The sequence below is a fragment of the Misgurnus anguillicaudatus genome, chromosome 5 (genome assembly GCF_027580225.2).
Source record: "Misgurnus anguillicaudatus chromosome 5, ASM2758022v2, whole genome shotgun sequence".
Taxonomy (NCBI): domain Eukaryota; kingdom Metazoa; phylum Chordata; class Actinopteri; order Cypriniformes; family Cobitidae; genus Misgurnus; species Misgurnus anguillicaudatus.
In genome coordinates, this window is record NC_073341.2 from 5,309,722 (window position 1) to 5,327,422 (window position 17,701).

The window sequence follows — 17,701 nt, forward strand, 5'->3', positions numbered from 1 at the left end:
CCAGCTGTGGAGAAAATTATTTTAGCTGGGACATTGGTCCCTGGAACACAAAGGTAGCGTTTTGCCTGGATGGACAAAAGTGGGAACACTCCTTCATGCTTGCACCACCACTTAAGTGGATCTTCTGAGAGTGGTATAGGTGTAACTTCTTTATATTTGACAACTTCTTCTCATGCCCTGTCTGCAGCAGTAGCACAGACTACTGTAGCCACTGGTGCATAGGCTGCCCTAAGCAGATCCAACAGTGCACAGGATTCCTTTGACCTCTTTTGGTGGGCGATATAAACATTTTCAGTTTTAAACTTGATAACCTACCTTAACTTGCTCAAGAGTGACAATCTCACTGATCAATGTTGTGAATGTATGAACGAGGGTCCAGGGCAGATGAAACATACAGCTTCTTTTTTAGATTTGCATATCTTTAAAGATTAGACAATCACATTTAAATTACCTTATGGCATCAACATACACAAACTTACAATTAACAATAATGCAATCTGTTGTAAAATTCACACAAATGTTTACATTTTATATGTAGTACTAGCTGGTTTTGTAAACATACCTAAACTTCAAGTTGTCATGCACGGCAGATTTGAGTTCCTTAAAGGAATTCTTCATCCAATTGAAATTTGAATATATTATTAAATTGTGTCACCTATGTAGTAGAACTGTGGAGTTATTTTAGAAATTGGTGCCTTCTAGGCCGAGAAAAGTCAGAAAATGTGTTTTTTTGCTCATGTGGATGACAAACACCAAGTCCCAGAATGCATTGCTTCGCTGCTCTACGAGGCCACTCCCTAGTCACGCCTACCGGTTCGAGACGGCAGGAGGGAGGGAGGGAGATTCAACTCGGCTAAATACAACTTTTACAGACACGTCTGCAACGACTTAGTTGATATATTATTATAAATACTACCTTTTCCACATTGAAATGATGATACGTTGCGTTGTAACGGGATGTTCAACCAAAACCGGGAAAGGACAAGCAGTAAGTTTTATCATTTGCCGCGGTGTAAACAATGGCTGCGGGCTATCAACCACGCAAAGTTCAGAGAAGACAACGATGCGGTAAAATTGAAAAACCTGAGGGTTTGCAGTCTCCATTTCAAGCTGGAAGATATCGAACCCAATGTACTCGGAATGAAGCGAAACACGCTAAAGGACACTGCGATTCCGTCTACATGTACCTTCACAGACACGACGAACAGCCGGGGCCATCTGGCATCAAACGCATTCGTCTACGTTAGAGGTAAGACTCTTGCTAATACTCGTTTCTGATCACACAGTAGCCTTTACATAGTGATACAGTTGTAAGCAGTAAAGTTAGCAAAGTAACGCTAGATAGACAATAACATATAAGTTGGCTGTTCTCAACTTAAAACAACTGTTAGCTACCGAGCTACTTCTAGAGTTTTACTTTACCACGCAAGCCTGTTGCTGTAAAGTTATTTGAGATAACTGCAGATACATTTGCGAGATGTACATTATTAATTCAGTAATATTTATGCTTGCTACACGTACCATATTCTTATTCAGACTTTATTGATAAGGTGGTGTTGATAAATTCAAAAACTACATGCAAAGTCAAACTTCTGCTGTTATTTTGGTGAAAGTAATTGCAAAAGTATTGTTCTGCATTTACTCACAGGTTTCCGGAAGAAGATGCAGGAGAAGGGGAAAAAAGAACAATGAAATCCTCCTTGCATGGACCAGGTCAGTGTTGGTTTGTAATGTGGGAGACTTTACATTGGTTTGCAAGGTTCAAAGTTACTAATTGTATTATCTTTCATAGGTCTGTCATAAATCATATGTGGTTTTCCTGTGCAACCAGTAAGGGGGACGTCGAGGTAAGACATTTGATTCTGATTTGTTTCTTTGTTTAGGAAAAAAGATTTTTCTAGACTTATTGATAATAATCATATTTTCATGCAGGTACTGAAATGCCGGTGGAAGTCCATTCTACACCATATATTAAACATAATAATATATTACTACTCTTATAATGTTAGTTCCTGCTCTACAATGGTACCACACTGCCCATAGCTGTACATATCTTATCTATATGGTTCTTGCTGAATATGAATATTTATTGTGTTTTTCTTATAATATATTCTGTTTATACACTACATCAATATTATTTATACTACTATTAGGTTACTGCTACTAAATCGCACATATCTGTACATGTTGTTCATACATGCTTCATATTACAAATCCATATTTATTCTGCTCTTACAAGGTAACAGCTAATAAACTGCACACATTTAAATTTTGTTTATATTACTCTAACCACCTTCTGTAAACAAACAGTATACTACTATCTATACTGCACTATATATTTTTTTTTGCAGTTCTGGTTGGAAACAAATTACACTTTGGTTTTTTTTTGTACTTGTACTCTGCATAATGACAGTAACGTTGAATCTAATCTAATTTCCTACCCTTTACAGGAGAAGCACGGTTCAACCAAATGTTCTGCAAGAAATCCAAGCAGTGGGTCTTGAAGAAAAGCTTCATACCACACAGTTTGTAGACGAACTCATCCAGAAGGCCATTGACAAGACTCAATCCAAACATTGTGTTCAAAGTGCCAACGTCCTCACTTGCCCTGCCACAGCCTGTGCTGCCACCCAACATTGCACCAGTGCCTAAACCATCAAAGGAGGCTGCCACGACTTCTTTCAAAAGTCGCTTCTGAGACTGACACTTTCTAATAATAATAAAAATCACCTCTTCCCTGAGTCCTATTGCTGTGTCTAATCAGATTCTGCCACCACTCTTTATTTTTATATTATTATATACTGTGTGTATATATACACAATGTTTTTGTATATATTTTTGCTTTGTTTTTATTTTGTGCAGGACATTTTTAGATGTAAATTATGTCATTGTTTATTTTAATGTGTTCTTTTCACTGGTGACACAATATTTTTCCTTTGTGAATAATAGAAAATAAATATCTTCATCTAACTCTGTCTTTTGTACACCAAATTTATACATTATAGACTTGTAGAGGCGCAATGATTACTGTTACTGTGATTTAGCTGTCATTACATACTTTACAAAGTCATTTGGGTTAAAAATAAAGCCAAATATTATGTTTGTTACACAATTTAGACTTAAACTTTTAAAAAAAGGCAAGAATGCTACAGCAATAAGGACTATAACACGAACCACAATCAATGTGAGTTTTAACTTTTTATTAAAAAACATAAACAATTCACACTTATAGCTCATCCAGAGCTTCATCCGTTTATTTATAGTCGCCATAATGTCCGTGAGGAGCTGGATATCTACGTCTGATGTCCTGGACAACGAACACATGCAGGTAAAACAAGTCGATGTCCTTTTCCCAGTCTTTCGCCTTGCAAAACTCATTCCAAGAAATTACGATAGGATGTAAGTCGATTGTCTAAAAACAGCAAGCATGACGTTAGCAATGCAAGCTATTTTCACATACAATAGGCTAACATAGGTGTAAATATAACAACCATAGCTCAGCTGACGGACATGAAAAACAAAATACTCACTTTATACTCATGCCTCCGTTTCTCCTTGCGGGCTTCAAGAAGAAAATGCCATCGCTGAAATTCTCTTTCGGTGTCCATAGGCGCACAGCGAGAGCGCTCACACCACCAGACCGACACCACCAGACCGGCACCACCTCGGCTACAGCAGCCGCGGTGGCAGCCTCTAGTTCCTCAATCACCCGTAACTGTTCCTCGTTGTATTGCGGCTCGTACAGGTACAACGACCATCAGATTCGAGCAACAGCGAGGCGCACAGCGAGAGCACGACTTTTTTGCACAACCAGAATACAGATATCTCTCCTCTCACGGGGACATGAGGTAGGGAAACACGGTCATTCAGAAATACTGCCAGGTTTCTACTGATACAAAGCTGAATGCTAAATTGGTGAAGTATTCCTTTAATGACAGTCGAATCACTGGCAGTCGAGCGCATCTCATCAAGGAGCTGTGTGTGCAATGGTGCAATAATAGATAGAGTAGCGGAGTTCTCCCCAGACATTACCAGAGTTGCACTCTTTATCGGCCGAAGAGCTTTCACGAAGTCCTCGGCCACAGTTATATTCGCCTCTGTCAGAGTGCAAAGATCCTTTTCGCTCCAACGGACTTCAGGAGAAAGAAGTGTGGCTGAGATTGCTGGCTGCTGCTCCAAAAATCTGGCGAGCATGTCCAGCGTGCTGTTTTATCTGGTCACGACGTCAATTTTAAGTTTGCGACAGGGTAAGTTTAGTAGTGTCTGTTTTTCTTTGAAAACTTTGTTAGCGTTAGCCCTCCTGTGAAAGAATGTCACTATACACCTTACTCGACCTAGCAGCCGAGAGATGGCCGGAAGTTTCAGTGCTGCTTGCGATGCTAGATTTATTGTATGAGCAAAGCAGCCAATATGGAGCAGCTCCATCATCTCCACAGCATGGATCATATTGGTAGCGTTGTCGGTCACAATGATCGTGTCTTTCTCAGTAAGCCCCCACTCTTCCAACGCATCTAAAAGCAATGCGCATATATTTGCCCCTGTGTGACTATCCTGCATAGCTCTGGTCTGCAACACATTTGAAATGAGAACCCAGTCATCTAAATAGTGGCAGGTAATTGTGACATATGTGTCTTGACGTCCAACCATCACATGTGAGGGCCACTCTGTCCGCTGACTGTAGCGACCGAATAATGTTTTGCTTCACTTCATTGTACAGTCTTGGTATAATCTCTTCGCTCATCCGTTTGTGACTAGGAATACAATAACGAGGCTCCAGCACATTCAACATGTAACGGAATCCGTTGTTTTCAACTATGCTGTATGGCCTTATGTCTTTGCAAATAAAAATGCAATTGATTCAGTGATCTTTTGTGCACAAGGTGAATTGTGAGGAAGTTTGCTTGTGAATGCATTTGAAATCTTTGGTTGTGTGCTCAGCTGTGGGGGCGTGGTAACGTCTGGGAGATGTCTCGTCAAATGATTCCACAGATTTGTAGTATTACTGCAGTATTTTACCTCTGCATTACAAATCACCATATAGCTTTGTTCTTGTTCACACTATCGTCATCATCTTGCTTGCAAAATGCTTCCATACCTCTGACTTTTTGTGTGAAGGTGGCATCAACGTTGACGAAGCACCTGAACCTGCCGTTTTAAGCACTGAATGAATGAATGACAGGCTCGCACCACTCGCTCCTTGGTAACATTGTGCAAGGCAAAAACGAGGGTGACATCTAGTGGAGATAACTAGTAATTACATTAACATTAATCTTAACTGAATGTTTGCGTAAATAAATATGAAAAAATTGATTCATGGCCTTGAGAATCAATTTTGAATCGACCATTAAAAAAAAAACGATTAATCGAAAAAAAAAATTTTGCCCAGCCCTAGTAATGAATGTTCATGGAACCTCCATACAAGTTTAAAAAGTAGTTCAGATGTGGACATATTTTGAACATCATTTAAGGTCTCATTTAGACAATTTATTTTTTTTCTGGACCAAATAAACACTCTCAGGATGCATTCAATTAAAACTCATATTTATTTCAATGTAGTTTCCATTGCGTTTGTCCAAAAATCATGAAAAGAAACTTTACTCACACCTTTAGACAACATAACATCTGCATTTCACACATAATTGAATTGTGAGGGAAATCAGATTTGAACCAGGGACTGGTTCTGCCCGCCCTTAGAAGACATAAAATACAAATAATTTGACTTTTTCTTTCTGATGTCTACAGAAGTTCTTATTGAGAATTAATAAAGGTTTAGATGTTCACATTTGTTTCTTCTGAAGTCACCATTATGGTAGTTAGTGTTTGCTTTAGTTGGGCTATTGGTCCTTGTATGTCTTGTAACTTTTCTTTGACTGCTGTAATTGTGTGGTTAAAAAACAGTTGTTATGGCAAAGAATATCAAGATCAGTGAGATCAGGTTTTCAGGTCCTTGTTGATGACAAAATCACAAACAAGCATCTAATGTTATGTTTTTAAATGTAATGTTTATAGTTGACATTTAAAGCCACCAGCCTTTTAAAACTGTAGAATCGGCATCAATAACATAAAAATGATCACATATCCTGATGGTGAATAAAAAGCATGTGCACAGGATGTTTTGCGTGAGTGAATTATGAAGTCACACACAGACATTAAGACTTTGCATATGAATCATAACCATGGTGACGATCAAAAAAACTAAATTAAAGCTTCATGATGCAATGCATGATGGGTAACTTCATAATATAACACTCATTTGTGATTACCAAGCTTTTTTATTTTTATTGTCACCATTGTTGTGATTCAGATGCAAAATCTTTATGTCTGTGTGTGACTACATGATACACTCGCTCAAAACATTGTGTGCACATGCTTTATATACTCAGGCTCAAAAAGTTAGGGTTGGGCGAAAAACTCTATCTCATTTTATCTCCAACATCCAAAAAAATCCTCCGACATTGTTGTTGCATTGTTTTGTTTGCAAAGCGCTCTGTAAACACTAGAGAGGAAGTTTGCATATGTCATTTGTATACGTTATGTGCATATGTCATTCATGACCTTTCGACGTGATTACCTAAGGTCGAGAACTCGCATCTTGGCTACTGCAAGAGGTGAATTTGCTGTTATAAAGTACACATTAACATTATTATTATTTTCTTTTGAAAATTATGATTGTTTCACTAGGTAAGACTTTTATGCCTTGGTAGGGATCGTTTAGAGCCCATTGAAGCTGCACTGAAACCACTGAGGTCCATTGAAGTCCACAATATGGATAAAAATCCTGGAATATTTTCCTCAAAAAAACAAATTTCTTTTCGACTGAAGAAAGAAAGACATAAACATCTTGGATGGCATAGGGGTGTGAGTAAATTATCCGAATTTTTTTTATGAAAGTGAAGTATTCCTTTAAGAGAGCTATTCAAAATCCTTTACAGCTAAGGTTGATTCTGATGTGTGTGCGGACGCCCTTCAGAGGGAATTGCCCATACAAAGACTTTATTGTGTAATTTATTGTCTGGCATAAGTTCTACACAGGCATAAGTAGCTACAGTAGGCTATGCTGTAGGCTATACCTAGGCTGTTCATAGCTCTGCAGAGCCTGATGCACACTTCATCAAAAGTTGCTGTTTTTATATTTCCATAACTGCTGGTCTTTTCAAATCATACACAACAAGCTGCTTTTTCTTCTTCGTTTGTGAGTTTCCTGGCCAAGCTGCTGCTTCTTTTTTTGGCAGTCGCACTGCTACTGTGGGTTACATGCGTGGATACTGCCTACCAGCGGTCTGCATTTGTGTTTGCATGTCGACACAGACGGCAACATTTTTTTTACCCTTTATTTTACCAGGTGATGTCCCATTGAGATATTCAAATCTCTTTTGCAAGGGAGCCCTGGAGCAACAATTACACAAATTACATAGAATCACAGAAACAGACACAACAAGTAGACACAGAAGCCTGCATAGCCTACGCCAGTGGTTCTCAAACTTTTTCAGCGTGCGGCCCCCCTTATATACGGTGCATTCCTTCGCACCCCCCCCAAAGAAAATTTATGACAATTTGTTCTAAAACGTAACATTTTAATAAAAAAACAACAACAGTATATTATACAAAGTAGTGCTGTTGGTTAGTAGCCTTATTTTTTTAGGTTTAATTACATAGAATTGATTATAAATTAGTGTATATTTTATAAAATGTCATAAAGCTGGGGCCCCCCTGGCACCATCTCGCGGCCCCCCTGGGGGTCCCGGCCCCCAGTTTGAGAACCACTGGCCTACGCCATTGCGGCTACACCATAGGACCTACGCACAACTATAATGAGCCCTTTACGTCCTGCATAACATCATACAGGCCCATACTCCAAAAATAATTCTCAAACTTAGACAAACCCTAACGGATGTTGTGGGACAGAAAAATGTTATGCATCCAACTAGGTTATTATATCTTTGCCCATGTTTAGAATAAGAATCAAACTCATTAGTTATTCAACGGGGCTGTTGTATGCTTTATTCCAATTGGTTGAGAAATGTTACACGGGTGTTGATTACTTTTCTGTAAAATGCACACCTAACCTGTCCAATGTTTAAAAATAACCACCAGAGCAATGTTTATGGTAATTGTGGTATAAGAGGAATAACCGACTGCGGTTCTATGAATTATTTGAAAATAATCCATACCCACGGTGCATTACCACCTTGGGTGTGCATTATTTTCGAATAATTCAATGGCCCGTTGTCATATCAGCCAATCTACTAAAATTAAGGGAAAATTCTTGCCACTTCCCCATAGTCAGCTAAGCTTGGGTTTAGGCAAAATTCCCTTATGGCTCTTGTAAACTCTCTTCTTGGTCCAAGTGGAGCCTTCTTATTATTGGATTTTGCATGAAGAAGGGCTACAGGCACGTGGAATCTGGAAACGTACTGAGCCAGGATAAATTTACAGGACTGTAAGAAGTGGATGGCTGTTCAGATAAGGACTCTTGTGGTAGTAACTAGGTGAATGTGATTTCTAATACTGGCTGTTTCTCAATTCCAAGAACGCAAAGAACGGACTTGCGTCCTCGTGGAGATCGGTCTTGCCAGGCGACCTTGGAATAACGAACTCGGAAGTTTTGCCGCAATGACTTCTGGGGCGTAAAGCGATTTCAGCAAGTCTGCACTCGATGCATCCTCGATATCAAGAACACATCCGGGTATTTTCATGCGTCCTCTTGTCCTTGCGTTCTTGAGAATTGGAATGAACTTCGACCGTTAATGATGACGTAGAGCGAGGACACGAGGACGCAAGATCACTGAAGAACGCATATTGAGAAACAGCCACTGTCTCATCCACTTGGTCTCTCAATGCTTTGAAAAATACATACAGGGAAACAAAGAGTGAAAGATTATGTGCACATTATATGAGACATTATGTAAGGAATAATTGACAATGGGCCTTTGAATTATTAGGCGGAGTGCCATTACACCATGGGTGTGCATTATTTTTGAATATGTCAACGGACCATAGTCAAATACTCCGCTTATACCACAGTTACCCCAAAAATTGTTAAAACATTTGACAGGTCAGGAGTATATTATCTAGGACTTGTAGAAGAACTGTTATTGGAACAATACATGAAACAGATGTATGTACATTTATTCTTTGTCATGTCAATTTTTGTGATTTCTTGTTGAATCAGCTCAGTTAAAAATAACATATTGAGTGATGTAATCACACCACAGAAAGGCTTGCCACTACCAGTGGGGAACCTTCAGGGCCTTCTACGCCTTCAGAGAAGGCCTAAAAAAATTAATAAAAATATTTTTTATAATAATACTAATAAATAATAAAGTATTCAATAAAAATATGTTTTTACATGTTTAAATTTATATTTAATTTAATTTAATACATGTAATATATTTTCTCTCATCTATGTTCTAACGTTAAGCTTACTGTCAGGTTCATATCCAATCAGAATCGTCTGTCTCTATTAAGGCCCGGTAAACTGGCTCATTCATTGGTTAGGACTTCAAGAATCCCAAGGAAGGCCAAGCTATGTGTTTTGGTGTGGAGAGTGACGGGCAAATCGACCAATCACGCTTTGATTTCAAGTGGGCGGGTAAAAAACAAAGCATTGTAAGCCTTCATGAAGTCCTAATCATGCAACAAGCTGGATGCGAGCTGCCGTAAAACACCAAAGAAGAAGAAGTCCTAATCATAGACCGTCTAATGGCCCGAATCTCTGCGGTGAGAGTGGTTGAGGTAAATGGCAGAAAACGTGATTGACGTTGTGGCTAGTTTGATAGGGCTGAGGTAAAAACTAAATTACTTAAGCGGGTACTCGTGAAGAGCACAGCCGAGAGATGCGCGTGCAGCTGCGCTGCGCATATCAGACATGAACACGAGAAAAATAATGGGTTTAATTATACTTTCACTTCCTGACAGTTTTACTTGAGGATAGTAATGACTGCAGGTGACGCCGAATTACATACAATATAATTACCTAACTAAATCTCAGAGAATGCAAAAACATTCACCGGGGCTCGGGCTAGGGATTTTGCGAGCCGGCAAAATATAACAGTTATAAGCCACAAGGAGGTGCACTGAGAACGCAGGGTGCTATATTTCCCCTTATGAAAAAAGACTAACAAGCTATCCTACAGCTAAATATATATTTACAAAAAACAAAAATTAAATGCAAATTTACAGAGCAGCAGAGTCTGTATTTGTGTTTATCAGTTAGATTAAAGTAATTTAAAACTTTAAAACTGCATTTAAAGGCAAACGATGCCTATTCTGTAATTTAACTTTGCGTGCTCAGAATTTTTACACGTTCACTGTATGATTTAACGAAATACGAATAGCCTAGTATTATATTCTGAATTTTAAAATTTATGAAAAACAAACTACTCTCAATTTATTTTGGTGTTTTTTCCCCCATGCTCACTTGTCTCCATTTTCCTGTTTTTAAGAATTAAGGCGGTGTAGTAAGTAGAACCTATCCATTAAATTTGTGACTTTCATTTATTGCGCCATGCGTAATTGCGCATGGAGAGGCATTTGCACTTCATTGCATATTTTGAAGGCCCAGCTGAAGTAGGGGAGAGTGGGGTAAAGTGAGACATTTTTTACATTTGCTCCCCTCTAAGCGAGTTAAAATGATATATCAGTCAAATTTACAGATTTCCCATTAATTCAGGATGTTGCCTAGCTATGGAAATTACTTGAATGTATTCAGGACAAAGAGCAGTGAAAATATGATTGTTTTAAAAAAAGTGGTCTTGTGTCTCACTTTACCCCAGCTTAGGGGTAAACTGAGACAGACCAGAAAAATCAAGGGGGTAAAGTGAACCAGCTCGGGGTAAACTGATCCACTTACTTTTTCCACTCTAAAACTACCATAACAGCACATATCGTAACAGATAAAATCCTAACAGCTAGCTTGACAACCACACATTACAGAACTAATGTTTGACTAGTAACAGAATCAAGGGGATTGGTCAATTAAGAACGTTATTTTTCTAAACACTTGAAAGTACAGTAACTCTGAACCAAAATCAAATACAACATAATATAATTCAAAAGTTATATTTTTTTGTCTTTTGGCCAGTTTTTGCCTTTATTTCACAGTGAGTTTCGGAGAGGACAGGAAAGTACAGGGAGGAGAGAAGGGTATTGGATCGGCAAATGACCACGAGCCGTGAATCGAACTCGGGTCGCAGAAAGTGTTAAAGCACCACATGTCGGAGCACTGCCCACTACACCATTGGCTTCGACAATTCAAAATGTTTTAATTAACATTAAAATGACAGATAGAACCAGTTAGATTAGAACGCAGTCTGGGGGTCAGAACAAAGGACAATCAGAACCATCTATCAATATTTCTATCCCTTGCAGCTGCTCTTACTGTGGGTTCACACCAGACGCGAGTTCAACGATCTGCGCAAGCAGACAACATCCAAAGTCAATGCAAAGACACGATCAGATGCAGCCTCGCCTGGGGCGATGCGAATGACGCCATATGAGCGGAGCATTTGCCGTGAAAACACGCGCTGTTCGCCTCGGACATGTCTTCGCCCAAGTTGAAAATGTTTATCTCGGGGGAGGGGTTTGCATGGCACAGTGCTGGGTCCCGCGAGTGATCTAGAGTGAGTAATGCTACGTACACACCAAATGCGGGGCATCGCGTTGCTCACTCTAGATTACTCGCAGGATTTAACATTGTCATGCAAATTTTTCCCTCAAGTTAAATATTTTCAAACTGGGCGAAGACGCGTTTGAGGCGAATAGCACGTGTTTTCGTGGTAGACGCGCCGCCCATTTCGCGTCATTTGCGTCGCCACACGCGGGGACGTGTCTGGTCGCGTCTTTGCATTGACTTTTTATGTAATCTACTTGCGCAAATTGTTGAACTTGTGTCTGGTGTGAACCCACAGTACCATGATGCCTCGCGTTTGGTGTGTATACGTAGCATTAGAGACTTCTTTCCTTCCTTGACCTAAGCGGCTGCCCTCTCCATCTCCTCAAGGGGTGTTTTTTCCCCAGAATGTCTTCCTGGTGTATTGACTAGGTATAATGGTTTTTCTGCAATGTTTATAACATTAAAAATAAAACATATGTAATGTAATATTACATTAAAATATGTTTTAGACTAAACTGAACTTGTGTCTCATGTCTCACTTTACCCCACAGCATTTGTCTCACTTTACCCCACCGCCACCTTTTAGAAAAAAACTATCTCTCTTGGAAATTCAGACTAATCTTCAGCTAGCATCATCACAAGGTTTTATATGTTGGTAGTTCATTAACGTGTGATATAAGTTTTTCTACCTGAATCAATTTGCTTAGGCACAACAGTTGATTAAGTTGACAGCAAGAAAATTTACTTTTACAAGCAAAAAATATATTTTTGTGAAAAAAACATGCTAACCACAGCAGCATGAGGTCCTGTCCTTCATGGCCAAGGGGAAATTTTAGGGGCTTAAAAACATAATGGTCACAGGACCACAAATGTGTTCCGTTGCCTAGATACAGGGGGTGTCTCACTTTACCCGATGTCTCACTTTACCCCACTCTCCCCTACTCACGGTTCGCCACTGGCCACTACACAGCCTGGGTGGGGTTAGTAATCCAAAAGATTGTCAGCATTAAAGGTGGAATACGTAGAATTCGCCACCAGATGGCGCCAAAACAGCAAAAATAACAAATGACGTTGATTAATGACGTTCTGAAGCAGCGTGGAATTATGGGATTTGTAGTCTTTACCTCAACCGCTGATGCCCATAAATCAGACACGAACAAGACATCACGTTGACAAATAAGGTAATCAAGTCTTATAAATGTTGTGTTTGATGACATCGTTTTATTTCAATATAAAAGGTTATATTTAATGTTCAAAACGAAAATGTTAGTCAGAGATGTTACAGTATGAGTCCAAATTCGCGTGTTATTACAGCACAGAATTAAGTGTTCAAACTTACACTCTAAAATGATTTTTCACATAATGTATTGACAGTACAAATCTTATTGTGAGGTTATGATGTAAAATTATGATAGACTGTACAGTACCAAACTCTATTAGTAAGTGTTTAATTGCTGTACAATACCTCTTGATGTGTGTAGTGAAGATTTTTTATTTTTATTTTATTTATAGTTTATGAACTTATAATTGTTAAATGCAAAATCCTGTTATTCTGTTCTAGTGAAAGATTTCTGTTCTTTCCATCTGTTCAGTAGTGAAGTGTTCAAGGACTAGAACATTATACAAAGTCCTAGCAGATAAGATAAAGGGGGGCTAGTGAATGAGATAAGTAACAACTAATAAACAAGTGAAAAAACTCAGTAAACGGTAGAGTTCACTGAGAACAAAATTATTTCTTCTGTATGACCAGATGTGCTTCAACTGATATGTTTCTTAGTCATTGATAAATTGAAGGTTATTTTCAAAGTGACGTTGGAACTAGGATGACGATCTTTGGTTTATGGGCGGAGATGGGATGACTATGTATTTTTCAGTATCTTACTACAAATATGTGCTCAAATTTGTGAACGGGGGCTTTCATTTTAACTTCTGACACCAGGGAGTGGGAGCCTATTCTGCAGAATATATTAAATTCAGACAAAGAAAATTCTGTTTACAGTGTGTATGTGTGATCCTTGACTTTCACTCTTTGATAGTATTATTTGATGCGGCTAAAATTCCACGACATGTGCATTATATCGTCAGCGGGAAGACGCACTGATTACAGTCTACACACTAATGTTGTGATCGATATAATAGCATACGATTTTTTAAGAGTTACGAATCAAAACAACTCACCCGTCGTGTAAAACACAAGCAAGAACAGCATCTCTGTCTAGTTCAATGTTGTCGTGAAGCTCTCTCCATCCAGATAATCCAACACCGATATTGATCCTCATTCTTTCTCTCGTCTTGTTCCAAACTCTTCTTGGGTTGTTTGGTTGGCCCATACGCTTACGGGAGCTGTCTTTGCTGACGCAACTAGCGGCAGACGGTAAAGAGTAATCTTAGTCCATAAACAAGCGCGTAGCCCGACAGGCGCTAACCCATACTTTCGCATTTGTCCACAACACTGTTGTCATGTGTTTTTTTGCGTCAGTAAAGGCGGTGACAAAGGGTCACGTGGATATTAACGTCATTGATAGGAGACTGCACTGTCCCATTTCAATGTTTCGAATGGCAATTTTCTCACGATTTACAAGTAGTTGAAAACATTAGAGATATTGATAGTAATCAGTTGGACAAAATATATAACACTGGCCTAGTGGTTTTTGGATATTTTACTGCAAATATCTTACAAATTGCACTTTTAACACACACACATACTTAGGATCAGAGTTGTGTAGAGAGTGAACTCCAAGGTCAGACAATAGCACAGTGTCAAACAGTTTGACAACAAAGTAGAAATTGGTTGGATTTATAAGTATCAGTGATATTTTTCCAAAGATGTACCCATAACTGCTGTGATCATCAACAACTACAAGGCCAATGGTATATTTGGTTCCTTTAAAAACAACTCCTGATACCTCTGAAGTACTCTGAGTGACTGTAATGTTGGTAAGAGGTAGCGGAATGCAGACATTATTTAATAACGCAAAACATGAAACAAGGTAATCCAGGTATAAGCAGAACAGGACAGAAACTAAACCTTACATCCAACAAAGACTGACAAAGGACAACTGAAATCTACACACACACACAAGGTTAAACAGAAAATTCACCTGGGGAGACAATCAACACACCGACCAATGAACAAAAGAACTACAGACTAGAGCCCTGCGCGGGACTGTTTTTTAAACCCGTGCCCGCCCGCACCCTCTTAATTTATGACCAGTCCCGCCCGCTCCCGCAACCTGCGTATTCCACTCCCGCCCGCGCCCGCAATATTTGTGTCCACTCCCGTGGATTTTCTCAGAGCTTGTGAAAACTATACACAAATGCATGCTCATTCAAAACATTGGTTCAGATTAACATTCAAAATAACAGACTTTCAACACTTTTGTGTTTAAAATTAGGGATGTGCACGAATGGTCGAATATTTGATCTGCAATAATAATTCTAATGGAAAAGATGCTATTGAAATGTTAGTTTGTTTTTTAATGCGCCACCACACTGACCGCAGGGTAAATGCTACTATTCATTTAAAGGCGGAGTCCACGATGTTTGAAAGGCAATGTTGATATTTGAAGCGTGGACTCCGCCTTTAATGTTTTCACTTCATGTATTGTCTTTTACAGTCTTTAATGTAAATATACATCAAATATAAATTACATACAGATGAAAATTTATTTGTTTGTATGTCTGATTGTTTTGGCAATTCAGATCGCAGACTAATTTAAGTATTTCGAGTTTTAACACCGGGTTGTCTGTTTTTGTCCACCGGCTCAGGTTTAATTTAGACGTGCTTCTCCGCCGCATCAGCGCGCATCATGAGAGATTTGTTAGCTTCTTGTTATGGCTTATTTTATTTTGTTATTACAGCTAAACGTGACAGACATGGAAAACGAAACGGAGAACATTTATTATATGCGGTGCTCTATATGGAAAATGAAGCAGAACTGTAAACGCCTGTTTAAGCAGAGTTTTCTCCACTAGCATTAAGAACAGGCTTTCACCGGAGCAAGTAGGCTAAATATGGTTGTCTTTCTTCATAAAAACATGTCAAACCAAATAAAGAAGATATTCATATGCCGACCATGCAGTCTGTTATGTAGCCTATGTTTATTCGTTCGCTCCGGGCTCTTACTTGGTGTTTCGAGTCTGTTTGATAGCGTACTTTGTCATGTCCTCAAACTTCAAACTTTGCTTGCGTTTGGGGTTAGAGTATAATATTTGCTATACTATAATTTCTTTTATATAAAACAGTACTGAATTCTTAATAACGACCGCATTGAAACCAAGGATTTGACTTCGCTCCGCGTGGGGTTTTACCCAGTTAAAATGACATTTTTTTAAGCAGTGTTTTGTAACATTAACCATTAAAACAAAACCTCAGTTTTCAAATGTATACTGCATGATACACACGCACCAAATGATTAATTAAACAAACAAACAAACAGTTTAACTGTAAACAACCTGATTTGTCACTAGTGCTCACCAGTTCTTCCAGACGCGAGGCACATAGTGTATAACAGCATTGGGCATGTGCTTCTCGAAGTTGCCACGGTATGTCCCACATAATGTTTAGCTTAATTTTCTTTTCAACCTCATTCATTGACCCCATTTCTATTACATGCAAAATCCTACCGGGACCCGCGAGTCTCCCGCAAAAAAATTCTGACCGCCCACTCCCGCCCGCAGCAAAGGTGAACCCGCCCGCTCCCGTGAGATTTGCGTTGGGTTCCGTCCCAATGCAGCCCTCTACTACAGACTACAAAACATGGCAGACAGAACAGAACTTCAAAATAAGAGTACCGGACTAAGAAAACACAGAACAAGATCATAACAGTGACACAGTTAGGTGTCCTTATTGCATGTGTTTGTGTGATTCACTGACAGACTGACTATTAGGAGGTAATAAAATAGATAGGACTGAAGCAACTGGTGCCTTCCTGCAAAAGCTTTGCAAAGATGAACAAAACTTTGCCGTTTCCTTGCACAGTTCTGAAAATATGAATGTTTTCTTTCAAACCTTCCACAAGCAAATCAGTGGGCCAAAATGTACTATAATGTCTGCATAGCAGGCTTGTGCACAATTCAGAATTGAATTGAGAATGTCTCCATAATTCCAATTCAATTCTTGAATTTGAATTGAATTTGAATTGATGTCAAAAACAAGATCTAGAATTACAATTCGAATTTGAATTAAAGGAAGCAGAATTGCAATTCAATAGAAATTCAAAGAAATTCATACACATATTATACAGTAAGTGAAGTGTTAAAATGAAGCTTTCAGTATATGTCAGATGTGATTGCATTACATATTCTATAAATTATATTAGTTTGAACTACTTGTACAGATTACATTAACAGGAAATGTTTTCCCCCAGCAATTAATGTTAAAAACTCTAGTCACATAACAAATAATTAAGTTAGATTTTTTTGTAATTGTAATTTTGTGGAACATGACTTCATTCCCCAGAATGATTTACTTTGAAAAATTGTTTGGCAACCATTCCAAATACTTGGTTAAAGTAACTTTTCTAACACTGAATGTATGTGAGATTCTTTCTGTTGTGTGACTGTGGAATTTATTTGAATTGCCATGAATTAAATTCCACTTCCTGTCATTCCAATTCCAATTCCAATTCAACTTCCTGTAGAGCGGGGTCAATTCAATTCAAATTCCGATTCATGAATTGAATGGAGGCCAATACTGAAATTCTGAATTGTGCACAAGCCTGCTGCATAGTGCAACAAGTAGTGATGCTTTCAGACTCTTAACATGAAACAAGGTACTTATTACAGAAACATATTCTTGTGTTAAAAACCTGAGGTAGGCGATCTTATTATGACTAATTTAAGGAGCACAAATCAGCTCAACCATTTCCTTTAGTTTATGGCGCAACTGCCAAACCTCATGGTGTTTTGCATTTTATGGCCTATATAAATTGGTATGAGACACCAGTTCTGTGCAGCAGAACCACCAGGTCGTCTGGTATCTGCTTTAACCACACAGGGGACATTACAATCACTTCCTAAATACCTGAATTGTGTAATGGTTCTATTTAACTCATTGTAGTTGAAGTGCATTTCAACTGAAACCAA

General features: G+C 38.7%; 1 long non-coding RNA gene across 1 annotated transcript; it reads left to right on the forward strand.

Moving 5' to 3' along the window:
• The first annotated feature begins 600 nt into the window (after positions 1–600).
• LOC129438432 (uncharacterized) lies at positions 601–3,043 on the forward strand. Its single transcript, XR_012369496.1, has 4 exons — positions 601–1,249; positions 1,649–1,713; positions 1,793–1,847; positions 2,451–3,043. It is a non-coding gene; the product is annotated as an uncharacterized lncRNA (long non-coding RNA).
• Positions 3,044–17,701: the final 14,658 nt, after the last annotated feature.